Genomic DNA, 13,447 nt, shown 5'->3' on the forward strand with positions numbered 1-13,447 from the left:
GCTGATATTATTAGGTCATTAGGGTGGGAAGGGCCATCGTTATTTGGCCCTTTCCAGCCTAACAATAGCAGTTCACAGCCGCCCCAGAAGTGGCGCATCCATAAGATGGCCCAATTCTGGCACTGGACCCGACTCTTCCCTTTGACCTGGTGCGGTGGTAATAAAAAGTTATGGCAGCAGCCCATAGCTGCCACTAAGCCCTAGATTAGTGATGTTATGCGTCTATGAGACACTCCACATCACTAATCTGTAAGTGAAAGTAAATAACCACAAACAGCCAAAAAAATCCTTTATTTGAAATAAAATAAAAAGCCACCCTCTTTCACCACTTTATTAATGCCCAAAACACCCCTCCAGGTCCGAAGTAATCCTCACAGGGTCCCACGACGCTTCCAGCTCTGCTACATCCCAGTCCTGTCATAGCCAGCAGTCATATAGTATGGCTGCCAGCGGTGAGTGTGGACAGAGCCACAGCGATCATAATGAACTAGGGTGAATCCCTGACGTCACAGCTACGTGTCTCGCAGTACAGCGGGTGTCGCAGCAATGACGTCACAGGTTCACTGCGGTTCAGGCCGCTAATGAAGTGAGCCGCGCAATCGGCGGTGCCGTCACTCACGTGAGTCATCCAGCTGCGGCTCACTTCAGTCGCGGCCTGATGTGCGCTCGCAGGTGGAGAACTCGAGCTGTGACAGCAAACACCTGAGTGATGGCACCGCTGATCGCGCTGCTCACTTCAGTCACTCAGGTGGTTTGCTGTGACAACTGGAGGACTCCAGCTGTGGAGCCTGTCGCTCCACAGCTGTCACAGCAAACCACCCGAGTGACTGAAGTGAGCCGAGCGATCAGCGGTGCCGTCACTCAGGCGTTTGCTGTCACAGCTCGAGTCCTCCACTGCTGATAGAGCGACTCTCTTCAGTGCTGTACGATTTAGACACACCTACCGGCGGCTGTGATTTGTTGCAGTCAGACAGCTGTCACTCAGCAGTTCTTCTGACTGCAATCAATCACAGACGGGGGGGGGGGAAGAGTCAATATGTATGAGGCTGAGCGGGTCGGGAAGAAGATGAGAGGCAGGGGAGCAGTGTGACAGCCGGTGATCGGTAAGTATGTACTGCTTGGGGAGAAAGAGAGAGCGAGAGCGCAAGAAAGACAGACACCGACACAGGCACTGACACTGACATGGGCACCACACTGACACAGGCACTGACACGGCACCGAAAATCACGGATACGGGTATGGGCACCACACTGACGACACTCACACAGGCACCGACACAAGCACACGACACACGGACACCGGCATGTCAAAATCACTCCAGCATTGATTTTGTAATTCAGGAACTAAAGTTGGTGAGCTGCGTTTTTGTTGACAAAACCGCAGGTAAGGCGCATGCAAAATGCATGTCAAACGCACCAGTTTGATAGCATGCATTTTTCCTTGCGTTTTTGATGCCCTCATTGATTTCAATGGGTGACAAATGTTGACAAAAACGCAAGAAAGAATGAACATGCTGCATCTTTTTTGTCACAAACTTTTGACAAAAAAACGCTGACAAATAAACTGCAAGGTGCACATGACAAATCTGACTTCTCATAGACTTTGCTGGGAAGTCATGTCAGAAAGTTCTGACAACAAAACTGCACCAAAAAACACGGCAAAAACACGACAAAAACCGCAGCGTGCGCATGTAGCCTTAGAACAGTTTTGTTGCAGTGGTTCCCGTCTTCGTAGGCAATCACAAGGATGAAAACTATGAACCACTGTTTGACAAAGAACTATGCTGCAATGGGCTGCGGGATGTCACTCAAAGTCCATATCCTTCATGCCCATCTTGATATCTTCAAGGAGAAAATGGGAAGTTATTCAGAGGAGGAAGGCGAGCGTTTTTACCAGGACATAATGAACTTTGAACGCCATTATCAAGAACATTAGTAGTAAAAATCTTATATTAGCGCTTCCACCCCTACTTTTTTATTCAGCAGCAAGGTTGTAGCAAAAAACCCCTCTAATTGTTAGGGATAAAGAATAAAATAATAATAATAATAATAATAATAATAATAATAATAATAATAAAACCTGAGTTGGATTAAAAATAATTAATAATAAAAAATAAAAACAAGGGGGATATTTGTGAGACCAAAAATTGGTTTAAAAGTACTATCAAGGTTGCGTATTTTTATTTTTAAAATATATAAAAATTTTTCTAAAAGAACCAGTACTACTAATGGTACAATAAAATAGTACAACTTGGGGCCTGCTCCGGCCGGTAGCAAACCTCCTACATTATGAACAATTTAAAATTGAATATAACAATATAAAAATAATATAAATAAAATTGCATACAAATATGATGGGAGACTATATTTGGGGACTGATTTGTGGCAGTGTTATACAATACAACCTCAAATACAGAAAATAGCTATTAACCATATTAATCATTCAAAAAAACAATGTTGGGTTCACCCCCCACCATTTTTGACAACCTGCAAAGGCAAATCAGACAGCTGAGAACTAATATTATCAGACTGGGAAGGTCCACGGTTACTGGACCCTTCCGAGCCTAAAATTACGAGCATTCAGTCCGCCCCCCGAAGTGGCGCATAACATTAGATGTGACATATCTGGTGCTTTGCCTTGGCTCTTCAATTGCCCTGGTGCGTGGCAATTGAGGTAATGGTTTATGGCAGGGGTCGGGAACCTATGGCTCGCGAGCCAGATATGGCTCTTTTGATGGCCGTATCTGGCTCGCAGACAGGGCTCCTACCTGTCTATGGGAAGGATGCATGCACCGCGCTCCATCAGGCCGCGGTGCACGCTGATATTGGTAGTTCTTTGATGGCCTGATAAGCATTGGCGGCAGTGGTGAGCGGCAGGGAGCATGGACTACATTTCCCATAACTCCCTGCATAGCCGCGCCGTCTGCAAGCACGCACCTGCGTCCAGGGCCTGCGTCAGCACCCGGCAAACCCGGGCAAATGCCGGGGCCCTGGAGAGCGGGGGGGCCCACTCGGCCTCGTCAGTTCTCCTGTCCCTTGGTCGGGGCCCACTCGCCTTTATAGTTCTGCTGCCCCCGGCCGAGTTCCGGGGACCGCAGTCCTCGGCAGCAATCTGCGGCGCCGTCACTTTAAGGCGCGCAGACATCCTGTTTTGAATTTCATCTGTGGGCGGAGCTACCGCCTTCTCAGTCCCACAGATGAAGGAGGCGAGCTTCTGTCCGGCGCTGTGTGGGCCCCCTCTCCACCGTGACCTAATCGGGTAAATGCCCTCCCCGCCTCCCCATTATGGGCCCCGGTGAGCTGCTTCTAACCCCCCAGATGTATGCCCTGCCAATCCCCCCCCCGCCGATTCCGCGGGTGCTGGCCCCGCCGATGCCGCGGGTGCTGGCCCCGCCGATGCCGCGGGTGCAGGCCCCACAGAGCAGCAGAGTTGTGTGTATTTGTCTGTATGTAGCAGAGTTGTATGTGTTTGTCTGTATGTAGCAGAGTTGTGTGTGTTTGTCTGTATGTAGCAGAGTTGTGTGTGTTTGTCTGTATGTAGCAGAGTTGTGTGTGTTTGTCTGTATGTAGCAGAGTTGTGTGTGTTTGTCTGTATGTAGCAGAGTTGTGTGTGTTTGTCTGTATGTAGCAGAGTTGTGTGTGTTTGTCTGTATGTAGCAGAGTTGTATGTGTTTGTCTGTATGTAGCAGAGTTGTATGTGTTTGTCTGTATGTAGCAGAGTTGTGTTTGTCTGTATGTAGCAGAGTTGTATGTGTTTGTCTGTATGTAGCAGAGTTGTGTGTGTTTGTCTGTATGTAGCAGAGTTGTGTGTGTTTGTATGTAGCAGAGTTGTGTGTGTTTGTCTGTTTGTAGCAGAGTTGTGTGTGTTTGTATGTAGCAGAGTTGTGTGTGTTTGTCTTTATGTAGCAGAGTTGTGTGTGTTTGTCTGTATGTAGCAGAGTTGTGTGTGTTTGTCTGTATGTAGCAGAGTTGTGTGTGTTTGTCTGTATGTAGCAGAGTTGTGTGTGTTTGTCTGTATGTAGCAGAGTTGTGTGTGTTTGTCTGTATGTAGCAGAGTTGTGTGTGTCTGTTTGTAGCAGAGTTGTGTGTGTCTGTTTGTAGCAGAGTTGTGTGTGTTTGTCTGTATGTAGCAGAGTTGTGTGTGTTTGTCACTTAGTACACAAAGGAGTGTTCCTCTCTGCTGCACTAAGCCACCGCTGGACCTAAACAATAATTCGCTGTAAAATAATAAAATAGATAATTGACATAACTGACAATGCGTTGTGTGACATGTCCAATATTCCAGCTTCTTTCTTCTGCGAATGCCTCAAAGCTGGCATTCTCTCAACATCAGGTGGGAAGAATGCCAGCTTCCAGTCATGCGCAGGAAAAAGAAGAAGCCAGACTGCTGGACTGATGTCATGCATCGCAAGTTCACAATGTAAGTTATTTATTTGATTTTTTTACTGCTAATTACCATTGTTTCAGTCCAGTTGTGGCTTTATACAGCAGGGAGGAGCATTCCTTGCTGTACTAAGTGAACATTGGAGCGATTGATCTGTCAATGGCCCTTTAAACATATTGTACGGCTCTCGCGGAATTATATTTCAAAATATGTGGCGTTTACGGCTGTCTTAGCCAAAAAGGTTCCTGACCCCTGGTTTATGAGGTGGATGTCAAGTCCTGATGGTAACAATGGAGAGGTGTCCATCAGTAACTCCCATTACTAATCCAGTAATAAAAAAATAAAAAGACACACAAAAATTATTCATTTCAATAAACACTTCCCGAAACTTTCCCTTGTTTACCATTTTATTTAAAAAAATAAAATCCATGTAGCTCTGCTGTAGCCAAAGAAATCTGACATAATCCACTGAATCCGTCATAGTCCAAAAAAACCTATCTGAACCCTCCCACAAACACAGAGAAATAAAATAAGACACCCTCGTTCACCACTTTATTCAAAGGGAAATAAAAATCCCACCTAGTCAGACATAGTCCAGGGATTCCAGCAAAAAGTCTATGGAGCATCATTCTGACACTCCATAGACTTTGCCTACAGGCAATTCTTAAGGCCCCGTCACACTAAGCAACATCGCTAGCAACATCGCTGCTAACGAACAACTTTTGTGACGTTGCTAGCGATGTCGCTGTGTGTGACATCCAGCAACAACCTGGCCCCTGCTGTGAGGTCGTTGGTTGTTGCTGAATGTCCTGGGCCATTTTTTAGTTGTTGCTCTCCCGCTGTGAAGCACAGATCGCTGTGTGTGACAGCGAGACAGCAACAACTAAATGTGCAGGCAGCAGGAGCCAGCTTCTGCGGAGGCTGGTAACCAATGTAAACATCGGGTAACCAAGAAGCCCTGTCCTTGGTTACCCGATATTTACCTTTGTTACCAGCCTCTGCCGCTCTCACTGTCAGTGCCGGCTCCTGCTCTGTGCACATGTAGCTGCAGGACACATCGGGTTAATTAACCCGATGTGTGCTGTAACTAGGAGAGCAAGGAGCCAGCGCTCAGTGTGCGCTGCTCCCTGCTCTGTGCACATTTAGCTGCAGCACACATCGGGTTAATTAACCCCATGTGTGCTGTAGCTAGGAGAGCAAGGAGCCAGCGCTAAGCATTGTGCGCTGCTCCCTGCTCTGTGCACGTGTAGCTGCAGTACACATCGGGTAATTAACCCGATGTGTGCTGTAACTAGGAGAGCAAGGAGCCAGCGCTAAGCAGTGTGCGCTGCTCCCTGCACGTGTAGCTGCGTGAGCTGGTAACCAAGGTAAATATCGGGTTGGTTACCCGATATTTACCTTAGTTACCAAGCGCAGCATCTTCCACGCGGCGCTGGGGGCTGGTCACTGGTTGCTGGTGAGCTCACCAGCAACTCATGTAGCCACGCTCCAGCGATCCCTGCCAGGTCAGGTTGCTGGTGGGATCGCTGGAGCGTCGCAGTGTGACATCTCACCAGCAACCTCCTAGCAACTTACCAGCGATCCCTATCGTTGTTGGGATCGCTGGTAAGTTGTTTAGTGTGACTGGACCTTTAGTCACGCTGTACTGCGTGAGACCCAGCGCCTTTGATGAGCAGTGACATCAGTAACGTTACCGCTGTTCAGGGTCACCAGGTTACTTTGGGTCACATGGCGCTGAGCATGACTCAGCGACTCTGATGAGCGGTAACATTACTGACATCCCCACTCACCCACGCCGGGTCACACACAGCGCAGTGTGACCCAGAATGACCTGGCGACCCAAAGCATCGGTAACAGTACTGATGCCACTGCTCATCAGAGGCAGCGCAGCATGACTTGGAATTCCCTGTAAGCAAAGTCTATATAGTGTCAGAATGACGTTCCATAGACTTTGTTCATTAAATTCGCTCTGGACCACATCAGATCTTCTGGGAATTTTTTGTTTTGAATAAAGTGGTTAACAAGGGAAAGGGTCTTGTTTTATTTTTCTGTCTTTGAATGTTTGTGGGGTTTTATTCTGATATCCTATGTTGGACTACAATAGATTCGGAGGACTAGGGCAGATTTCCTGAACTACGGCGGAGCTTCATGGTTTTTTTTCTATAAACTGGTAAATCAGAGAAAGTTTTGGGAAGTGTTTTTTTTTAAATAAATGATTTATTTCTGTGTGCCTTGGATTACTGGGTTAGTAATGGGGAGGACGTGTCTGATAGACACTTCTCCATTAAAGGGAACCTGTCATCAGAAATTTAGCTTGAAACCTAAAAGTTTCCCCCTCTGCAGCTCCTGGGCTGCATTCTAGCAGGTTCCTGTACTTTTTGTGGCCCCTTTAATACCAAATTAAATACTTCATAAACTTGTACCTTTTGCTATGTAAGTTTTGTAAATCGTCCATGGGGGCGGGCTCTCTGGTGACCGTTGCTGTTCCTCCAGCACATTGACGCCGTCCCCCACGCTCCATTTTATCCATTAGGACGCCACCCACTGCGCCTGAGGTGCCGCCCACGCCAGGATCGCTGGTGACGTGTGTCACAAGCACGAGATTATGGGCGGCGCTGTGATTGCATCGCAAGTGCCCGCCCATAATCTCGTGGACGCGCTTTCCCCCACTGCCTCTAGCAATCTGCGCAAGCGCTCGCCGGCCAAATGACCTGACGTCACCTCCTTCCCATCTTACCCTGCAGCAGGGCAAGATGGTAAAGAGGTGACGTCGGGTCATCTGGCCAGAAAGCGCTTGTGCAGAACGCTGGAGGAAGAGGGGAAAGTGCGGTCACGAGGTTATGGGCGGCACTTGCTGATGATACTCACAGCGCCGCCCATACCTCGTGCCTGCGCAAAACCTCACCAGCGGTCACACGTGCACACAGTGCACAGTCCCGCTACAGTCGCACAGCGCATGCGCGGGACCACGGGCGGCGTCCTGAGATATGAAATTCAGCGTTGTGGGGGCGGCGTAAATCTGCTGGAGGAACAGCAACGGTCAGCAGAGAGCCCGCCCCCATGGACGATTTACAAAATTTACATAGCAAAAGGTACAAGTTTATAAAGTATTTAATTTGGTTTAAAAGGGGCCACAAAAACTTTTAGGTTTAAAGCAAAATTTCTGATGACAGGTTCCCTTTAACCCCTTAACGACCCATGACGTACTGGGTACGTCATGGATCGTGTGCCGGTAAGCCCCGCCCCCTGCAGGCGGCGGCGATCCGCGCACATATCAGCTGTTATCAACAGCTGACATGTGTGCCTGCTAGCCGCGGGTGGAATCGCTTCCACCCGCGGCCATTAACCCCTTACATTTCGCTGCCAAAATCTGGCAGCGATATGTATATGGGCGCCGCCATGACAGTCACTTACCCCGCCCCCACCGGAAGTCACGTGACATGATCACGTGACTTTCGGTGGTTGCCATGGTAGCACAGGGTCATGTGATGACGCCTGTAGCTAACATGACTCACTTCCTCTCAATGCCGGAATATAGCCGGCATTGAAAGTAAAGCAGCAAATCTGCAGTTCTCAGCTCTGAAGCTGTGATCTGCAGATAGTGCAGAGTGATCGGATTGCTGATCGCTATAGCCCCCTAGGGGGACTAGTAAAGAAAAAAAAGTTTTAAAAAATTAAAAAAAAATAAAAAAACCTTAAAGTTCAAATCACCCCCCTTTCACCCCATTGAAAATGTAAGGGTTAAAAAAATAAAAAATATACACATATTTGGTATCGCCACGTTCAGAAATGCCCGATCAAAGTATAAAATCAATGAATCTGATCAGTAAATGGCGTAGCGGCAAAAAAAATTCCAAACGCCAAAATTACGTTTTTTGGTCGCCGCAGATTTTGCGCAAAATGCAATAACAGGCAACCAAAACGTAGCATCTGCGCAAAAATGGTACCATTAAAAACGTCAGGTCGAGACGCAAAAAATAAGCCATCACTGAGCCTCAGATCCCGAAAAATGAGGACGCTACGGGTTTTGGAAAATGGCGGAAAACGTGCGCCACTTTTTTTGGACAAGCTTGTGAATTTTTTTAACCCCTTACATACAAGTAAACCTATACATGTTTGGTGTCTACAAACTCGCACCGACCTCAGGTATCACATAGATACATCAGTTTTACCATATAGTGAACACAGTTAATAAAATATCCCAAAAACTATTGTACGATCACACTTTTTTTGCAATTTTTCCGCACTTGGAATTTTTTGCCGTTTTCCAGTACAATATATGGTAAAACTTACGGTTTCATTTAAAAGTACAACTCGTCCCACAAAAAACAAGCCCTCACATGACCATATTGACTGAAAAATAAAAAAGTTACGCCTCTCGGAAGAAGGGGAGCAAAAAACAAAAATGCAAAAACGGAAAGTGCCCGGGGGCTGAAGGGGTTAATAACCCCAGAGCTTGATGCTAGATGTGAAATCACAGCTGACATCAACCCCATAAACCTTTACCCCAATGGCCTGTTGAGGACCGAGGGCAGGAAAGGGGCCGGAGACCGAGGGCAGGAAAGGGGCCGGGGACCGAGGGCAGGAAAGGGGCCGGGGACCGAGGGCAGGAAAGGGGCCGGGGACCGAGGGCAGGAAAGGGGCCGGGGACCGAGGGCAGGAAAGGGGCCGGGGACCGAGGGCAGGAAAGGGGCCGGGGACCGAGGGCAGGAAAGGGGCCGAGGACCGAGGGCAGGAAAGGGGCCGGGGACCGAGGGCAGGAAAGGGGCCGGGGACCGAGGGCAGGAAAGGGGCCGGGGACCGAGGGCAGGAAAGGGGCCGGGGACCGAGGGCAGGAAAGGGGCCGGGGACCGAGGGCAGGAAAGGGGCCGGGGACCGAGGGCAGGAAAGGGGCCGAGGAATGAGAGTAGAAAGGGGCCGGGGACCGAGGGCAGGAAAGGGGCCGGGGACCGAGGGCAGGAAAGGGGCCGGGGACCGAGGGCAGGAAAGGGGCCGGGGACCGAGGGCAGGAAAGGGGCCGGGGACCGAGGGCAGGAAAGGGGCCGGGGACCGAGGGCAGGAAAGGGGCCGGGGACCGAGGGCAGGAAAGGGGCCGAGGACTGAGGGCAGGAAAGGGGCCGAGGACTGAGGGTAGACGGGTTTCCTCACTTCCGGCCTCTCATAGTTGGGGCGTCTGTATCTATCAGAGGAAAAGGAACAAAAACCTCACGATTCATAGAAATCAGCGAGAGAAAAACACCAACAAAGTCTCAGAGCTGAAGGGGTTAATGCCCCCTGCCCCAGTAATGGGGAATCTCCACATACCTCCTCCTGCAGAGCCGCACACTAGATATATGGTAGGTGCTAGAATGTACGGGCTCCTGACAGGTATGACGTAACTGGTCATGTGATAAGGGCGTGTTTAAAATGCAGTTTGATGTTTCCAGACAGAAAAACAATGTTTATTCTAAGTCCACGTGAGTATAGAGTTAAGAGCTCCAGATGGGGGGGTGCAGGGGAGGGGGGGGCGGAGCTGCATGATTATAGTGGATGGGAAGAAGCCCGCACATTCTAGGCTCAAACCTAGATATATGGTAGAGTCTAAATCCCAGTGGCCAGAGGGACCTCTGCTGACGTCACGCCCATGTGACCAGAAAGGGGCGAGGCCTCCACGACATTGCACATACCAGGAAGATGCATTTTTCTTCTATGTCCACGTTGGCATAGGGTTGATTATAATGGAAGCGGGGGTCTGGGGGTAAGACCCCCAGATGGAGGGGTTTCGGGGGGGGGGGGGGGGTTGAAGCCCCCCCTTGCATGAGTGTAGGGGACGGAAGGAAATAACGCCACGCCCACCAAACAAGCCGTCCCGCCCACAGGTGCTACCCACTGGGGTTTCGCCACATCCCTAGATATATGGTAGAGGGTACTTCACACACAGCGAGATCGCTACTGAGATCGCTGCTGAGTCACGTTTTTTGTGACCTCATTAGCGATCTCGCTGTGTGTGACACTGAGCAGCGATCTGGCCCCTGCTGTGAGATCGCTGCTCGTTACACACAGCCCTGGTTCGTTTTTTTATTGTTGCTCTCCCGCTGATAAGCACACATCGCTGTGTGTGACAGCGAGAGAGCAACAATCCTGAATGTGCAGGGAGCAGGAGCCGGCGTCTGACAGCCTGCGGTAAGCTGTAACCAAGGTAAACATCGGGTAACCAAGGTGGTTACCCGATATTTACCTTCGTTACCAGCCTCCGCAGCTCTCACGCTGCCAGTGCCGGCTCCTGCTCCCTGCACATGCTAAGCGAAGCGGTGTGCGCTGGTAACTAAGGTAAACATCGGGTAACCATACCCGATGTTTACCTTAGTTACCAGTGTCCGCAGCTTCCAGACACCGGCTCCGTGCAAGCGCAGCGTCGCTTGCACGTCGCTGCTGGCTGGGGGCTGGTCACTGGTCGCTGGTGAGATCTGCCTGTTTGACAGCTCACCAGCGACCATGTAGCGATGCAGCAGCGATCCTGACCAGGTCAGATCGCTGGTGGGATCGCTGCTGCGTCGCTAAAGTGTGAAGGTACCCTAAATCCCAGTGGCCAGAGGGACCTCTGCTGACGTAACGACCATGTGACTGCACTCTTGTGTGGGAGGAGCCTTTAGCTTCTCGTCACTCAGTGTAGTTTGCGGTTTCCAGCCCTGGGTGTGTGATATAACAGGAGGTAATATCTGATGGAGATTATCATATATGAGCTTCAGGGGGAAATAAAAAGGGATTGTAGGTAAACGTCTTTGGAAGAAATAGTGTGCAACAATACTTGAAATGCTCTGCCTATGAGGGGGAGAGAGAGCACGCGACGCTCTGTCTATGAGGGGGAGAGAGAGGGAGCGCGCGCGACGTTCTGCCTATGAGTGGGGGAGGAGAGACCGCGCGTGTGACGTTCTGCCTATGGGGGTAGAGAGCGCAACGCTCTGCCTATGGGGGCGAGAGAGAGAGCGGGACGCTCTGCCTATGGGGGGAGAGAGAGTGCGACGCTCTGCCTATGGGGGGGGAGAGAGCGCAACGCTCTGCCTATGGGGGGGAGGGAGAGAGCGCAACGCTCTGCCTATGGGGGGGGGGGTCGCAGAGCAGCACCTAGGGTCCTTTCCGTCTTTTTCCATTAGAGGCATGGAGCGGGGGATAGACCTCCAAGAGGAGGGGATTGGAGCAGTCACTATATAAAAGGGAAGCCCATTGGATATTATCTCCCAAAGGGCTGAATTCCACAATGATCTGTGACTGATATTGATGTTTATTATCAGGTTATTATCAGCACATTCATTATACACAATTTATGGGAACTTGTGGCATTATTATTATTATTATTATTATTACTAATTATTGGTCATTTTTCTTTATAGAGTTCGGGGCAATGTCGGCTCCACAGAGAATTCTTCCTCATCCACTGAATATGAAGGTTTCATTTATTGGAGAGAATCCCACAAGTGACATAAGAGGATATCTCTGTGTATACATTCTCTGTACTGTGTATTATATGGGGTGTACTTATTTTAATGTTTGTATTGATGCTTCTTGTAATCTATTTTTGTAAGTTGTCATTTGCTCGTGTCTTGGTGATTTGATGATTCGGTGACGGTGTTTGTTCCCCCCTCAGAGGTTGTGTGGGATTTATAAGTGGCCTCGTTCACTTTGATATTGTCATGATTAAGAACAGTCATCTGTGTGAAACGCGGTGACACACAGGGTGTCCTTTTTTTCACAATCATGCTTTTTTTTCATGGATTTTAACCGTCTTTAATAAAGTTTCTTTTAATTAAGCTGTTGCTGGATTTCCTCTCTTCTATGGTGTCTCATACATTAGACGTCTGCCATCACTAATCTAGGACTTAGTGGCAGCTATGGGCTGCTATTAACTCCTTATTACCCCAATTACCACCACACCAGGGCAATCGGGATGATCTGGGTAAAGTGCTGGGATTGTCACAATCTAATGAATGCGGCAATCTGGGAGGCTGCAGGCTGATATTTTTAGACTGGGGGGCAGCCTAATAACCATAGGCCTCCCCAGTCTGAGAATACCAGCCCCCAGCTGTGAGGCTTTATCTTGGCTGGGTATCAAAATTGGGGGGACTGCACACAGTTTTTTACTTTACTGTACAATATAGACCCATCCACTGGCGTCTGTGATTGGTTGCAGTCAGATGCACCCCCACGCTGAATAACAGCTGTCTGACTGCAACCAATCACAGTCACCGGTGAGCGGGGAAAGCAGTGAATACTAATGAGCGGCCCGGGAAGAAGAATGAAAGGCCGCAGGAGCAGTGTGACAGCCACGCCGGTGATCGGTGAGTATGAAGTGCTTGCTCCTACCACTTTGTGCCGGATTCTGTTCCCCATAGACTTTATATGGGGACCAGCATCTGGTCGGATACCGGGGATCAATCCCCTAATGACTCCAAGTCAGCGGGGATTGATCTGCCAATGAAAAAAACAAGATAGCCAGCACTAAATGTGCACTACTACACTAAAAATTCCAAACTGTACTTATTAAAATTTGAGATTTTTGGCAAAGAATTGGAATTTCTTAAGCTACCCTGCCACGTCACGGCAAATCTCATTGGGGCAGTCCTACTCTAAAATATTTTTATAGTGCTGACCCCCACTTTGCCGTGCACCCCAATTTTGGTTGTTTTCCACCTGTCTTGATTTTGGCAATTGGTGGCTGTTCACATTCAGTCATCAGCCCTGTCCACAGGCTATTTACTTCAAGCAGCATTTGCTTGGGCCTGTCCCGCCCACAGCCATGACTCAGTCATGAGTACGGGATTGAAAAACACCAAGTAAGTGCCGATAGAACAGTTCTACTTTTTCATATGTGAGGCCACATAGCACACTTTATATAAAAATATTTTAGAGTAGGACTGCCCCAAAGAGATTTGCCATGAAGTGGCGGGCAATTTTTTTGCCAAAAATCTCAAATTTTAATAAAGAGCACAGTTTGGAATTTTTAGTGTGGTAGTGCACATTTGGTGCTGGCTATCTTGTTGTTTTATTTTTTTTTATTGATCTGCCAGGCCTCCAAAACGCAGGGACA

The 13,447-nt window shown here is 49.0% G+C and overlaps 1 protein-coding gene across 1 annotated transcript in view; it reads right to left on the reverse strand.

The window, feature by feature from the left end:
- LOC142312234 (uncharacterized) overlaps nucleotides 1–9,745 on the reverse strand; it is a 68,375-nt gene extending 58,630 nt beyond the window's left edge. The window contains exon 1 of the mRNA XM_075351148.1: nucleotides 9,688–9,745. The gene's annotated coding sequence lies outside the window, so the exon portion shown is untranslated. The remainder of the gene's footprint in view (nucleotides 1–9,687) is intronic.
- Nucleotides 9,746–13,447: the final 3,702 nt, after the last annotated feature.

Source organism: Anomaloglossus baeobatrachus, chromosome 5 (assembly GCF_048569485.1).
Source record: "Anomaloglossus baeobatrachus isolate aAnoBae1 chromosome 5, aAnoBae1.hap1, whole genome shotgun sequence".
Lineage (NCBI taxonomy): Eukaryota > Metazoa > Chordata > Amphibia > Anura > Aromobatidae > Anomaloglossus > Anomaloglossus baeobatrachus.